The sequence below is a fragment of the Montipora foliosa genome, chromosome 4 (assembly GCF_036669935.1).
Source record: "Montipora foliosa isolate CH-2021 chromosome 4, ASM3666993v2, whole genome shotgun sequence".
Lineage (NCBI taxonomy): Eukaryota > Metazoa > Cnidaria > Anthozoa > Scleractinia > Acroporidae > Montipora > Montipora foliosa.
The window spans coordinates 39,960,005-39,964,599 of NC_090872.1; positions in this window are offsets into that span (position 1 = coordinate 39,960,005).

The following is a 4,595-nucleotide window of genomic DNA, read 5'->3' on the forward strand; positions in this document are numbered from 1 at the left end:
CATTTTTCGCCAGTGAACAACCCGGTGTGGCCAACACATCACGCATGCGCACAACCATTTCACCCGGTCAATTAGCAGCCATGGACAGCAGTTTCGGCCTTTTGGAACACATCAGCATGGCGTAGTTAACATACCAGGCGGGTGTGTTTAGCACCCCTTTAAGTGGCAGCTTCACATGCCAAACATGTGGTAAGCTGGGTTGGGAACAGCAAAACTGTTCTCCCACGGCAAGCGTGTGGGAAGGTGGATCACATTAAGAGATCGGTGTGTCACATAAATTAAAAACAGCAATAAACAGCAATAATAACATCGCGCATGCGTGATGTGTTGGCCACACTGGGTTGGTGTTAGCGTGTGTCACCTTGCTTTTATTACTGTCCTATATAAGCCTTTACTTCCAATACACGCAGCCATTGTAAATAGTCTTTAGTTTTTAGATTTTAACTTTCATCTGAAGAAGGCTGAATAGCCGAAACGTTGTGAAACCAAGTCAGACCAGTTAGAAGTTTACCCCACTATTTTCACTCAGTATTTGCTTATTTATTCACGTGGTGGTACTGTATCCTCTGGATCCTTCTGCTGTGAGTCCATTGTTGGTGTAAACCTTTATATTCTGCCTATATATATATATATATATATATATATATATATATATTGAAGAAAAAAACATATATTGAAGAAAAAAACATATATTGAAGAAAAAAACAACAAGTAAAACTACAAGTTCATCCCTACAAGCCTGTTTCGTGTTCGCCATCTCATCAGGGGATGATGATGAGTGGGCGGCCACGAAACAGGCTTGTAGCGATGAACGTGTAGTTTTACTTGTTTTTTTTTCTTCAATATATACTCCGCTCTACTTCTATGTATTGAGCACTGTTTTGCGAAAATCAAGTTTCACACTTTATATAAAATTCTGAATTTGAAACTCTAAATTCTAGTTCTAAAAATAACTACCTAATAGATAACCCTCCCTGAATCATAAAAGAGTAAGAAGCGAAGCGAATATATTGCTAACTCTTGCAAAGGACACAGTTGTTACACGAGACATCTATTAACGAGCCTAGGTCTGCCTGTCTGATGCCTTTTTTAAAGTTACTGATTGTAGGTGCCGATCTAAGCTCCCGGTTAATTTTTGACCAAAGACGTGGTCCAAAATGCCTGAGAGAGTGTTTGCCGTATTTTGTAGTATTGAAGCCTTCCTGTCTGAAATCTGCGTTTGTGAGATTATATAGTTTGTACGACTAGTGTTGAATAGTTCAGTTACTGAGCTTGGCAACATGGCGTGCTTTATTTTGAACATGAAATTGTCTATGTCCTGAAGCCTTCGATTGTAAAGTGTTGTCATTTTTGCTCTTCTTAGGAGGTCATCGTATGATGCGGATCAGTCTTTGTAAACTGTCCGTAAGCCCCTTTCGTTAATGCACTCCAGTTTCCGCCTGTCACTAGCCTTGCAGAAGTGCCAAACGAGACTACAGTATGTGAAGTGTGGCATAATGGCTGTTTTATAGATTGTCAGTTTTGCTGTTGTGGGGATCACGTTCCTTCATCTAGATAACACGCCAATACTTCTGCTTGGTGAAAATTCGCTTAATATGATCAACTAGACCCTCCGTGAGGGTACACTGGGTTGCCTGTGGTACGTGCACCGTTCAAGACCATTTTTTTCAAGTTGTGGGGTCATTAAGAAGTCATACCAGACGAGGCCCTTTGGCTCACAGGTCCTCACACGTTCGTACGACGAAACAGACCTGTCCTTGCGTAATATGTAGCTCTAACGGTGCACGATATTGTTTTGGTATTGTCTATCATTGTAGTGCCATGGTAGAAGTCTTGTGTAAATAGTCTGAGAAGACATGTGGTTACTAGCAAAGTACTGAACCCAGAAAGATTGAAGAAAATAAATGGAAAGTGAGAAACACTGGCTTCTGGGCTGACATGTTGATAAACTTCTTTTGACCACAAGTTTAAGCGTGCCCTCTGAGCATCTGACAGCTTTGTAATACCGACGTTCACTGAAGTTAAGCCCTGTTGGGCGGGATTAGCGTTTGGATGGGAGACCAAAATAATATACCCCTCATAAAACAGGAGCATCAGACCGAAAATACTATTAACGCTAACAAAGGCGAACTCAGCAAGGTACAGATTTTGTTAGCTTTATTTATGTAAAAACAAATATTGATGCAAAAGTAAATAAATATTGATACACAGTTTCTAGAAAGAGCAGAAGGAAGTTTCCAGGACGATCGCTCGAGAATAACATATTTACGACATGAAAACAACATTTATTTTGAACCGTGAATATAGAATATAAACAGTTACGATCAGCGACAAACATTTTGGGGGATTTTTGCAACGATCGATTTTGTTATTGTACGTTTTGGCTGCACAAATAAATCGCAAAATCGAAAGTGACATCGCCGGAATTCAGCGGGCGCCGTGATGAAGTTACCGCGGCATGTTTACTCGCCAAACAGTGAAGCATCTGTGTCAAATGATGGCAAGATACCGGGTTTGTAAGTTTCTTTTTTTGTCAAGTGTTATAAAGTTTGACAATGAAATGAGCGAAGTCAAAACAACGATCACAATCGCCCAAGTCTTGTTTATGCAAAGTCAAAATTTACTCTCCAAGACGCGTACGACGTTATTTATCACAAGGTAATTCCATCATTTTGGAAATAGCAGCTACTTTATTATTCAACTGCGTCACAATTCTTCACTGATTTTGGGGCTCATTTTGTTGAAACTCAAGCACGCTTCCAACAGGCCTGTGAACCCTTCCAGCTTACAGAGCAATATTAAAAAACTTCTCCCATATCACATTTCAACCTTAAGCTCGAAAATTCAATACACAACATTATATTATAATTCACAAAGGCAGAAAATACCACAGAATCCTTTTCCAGCGAAAAATTTATTGAAACAAACAACATATTTGCTCTTAGAGGCGAAAACCTCTTCCTATTTCATTGCGTGCGTGAAGACAAGAAACTCAATCGTGTCAAATTACGATGTACTTCAGGTAAATACAGCTCACTTTGATTTCGTCTCGACGAGCGATAGATTGTTGTCGAAGTCCAGTACTCGTCGCTTTTGAGATTCCTGCCTAGTATATCCAATTGACTTGCCATTATTGAGCTCCATAAGGGTATATTTTGTTTAAGGATCCACTAAAACGCCATTCGCGTTACATGACTTTCGACGCCATTGCAGGCGGAGTTAATGATTCTACTGTGTCAACCAGAGAAATCTACGCAGTTCCACTACCCTCTCGATCCTAAGAAAATACGCGCAGAAGGCTCTATGCACAAAGACACCACTTACCAGGGGAGTGACAGGCAAGACTTTTACCGACACGGAAAAAAAAAACTAAAAAAAAGAAAAACGAGATGCTTCCGTGAGGCATACACTGGGTTGCCTGTGGTACGTGCTACAGAAAATCAGAAGGCACTGAATTGTGTGGTATTGAAATACAGCATTCCAGTCTCTGAAGAATAACAAATAAAACAGAAGAGAGAAACATTGGCTTCTGGGCTGACATGTTGATAATTTTCCAGTTCCCTCACAACTTCTTTGCACCACAAGTGTGCCCTCTGAGCATCTGACAGCTTTGTAGTACGAAACTTCGCCTAAGTCTAGCCCTGTTTCGTGGGGTTAGTGTTAGGATGGGAGACCAACACAATAAACCCCTCATAAAAAAACAGAAGCATCTGACCGAAAATACTATTAACGCTAACAAATGCGAACTCAGCAAGGTACAGATTTTGTTAGCTTGCTTTATGCAAAACAAATATGATGAAAAAGCAAATAACTATTGATACACAGTTTTTAGAAAGAGCAGAAGGAAGTTTCCGGGACGGTCGATCGAGAATGAAATATTTACGACATGAAAACAACATTAATTTTGAACCGTGAATATCGAATATAAAAAGTTACGAGCAGCGACAAACATTTTGGCAGATTTTTGCTACGTTCAAGTAAATTGCAAAATCGAAAGTGACATGGCCAGAATTCAGCGGGCGCCGTGATTAAGTTCCGCGGCATGTTTACTCGCCAAACAGTGAAGCATCTGTGTCAAATGATGGCAAGATACCGGGTTTTTGTAAGTTTCTTTTTCTGTCAAGTGTTATAAAGTTTGACAATGAAATGAGCGAAGTCAAAACAAAGATGACAATCGCCCAACTCTTGTTCATGCAAAGTCAAAATTTACTCTCCAAGACGCGTACGACGTTATTATCACCAGGTAATTCCATCATTTTGGCAATAGCAGCTACTTTATTATTCATCTGCGTCACAAGTTTTCACTGATTTTGGGGCTCGTTTTGTTGAAACTCAAGCACGCTTCCAACAGGCCTGTGAACCCTTCCTGCTTACAGAGCAATACTAAAAAACTTCTCCCATATCACAATTCAACCTTAAGCGCGAAAATTCAATACACAACATGATATTATAATTCAAAAAGGCAGAAAATACCACAGAATCCTTTTCCAGTGAAAATTTTATTGAAACAAACAACATATTTGCTCTTAGAGGCGAAAACCTCTTCCTATTTCATTGCGTGCGTGAAGACAAGAAACTCAATTGTGTCAAATTAC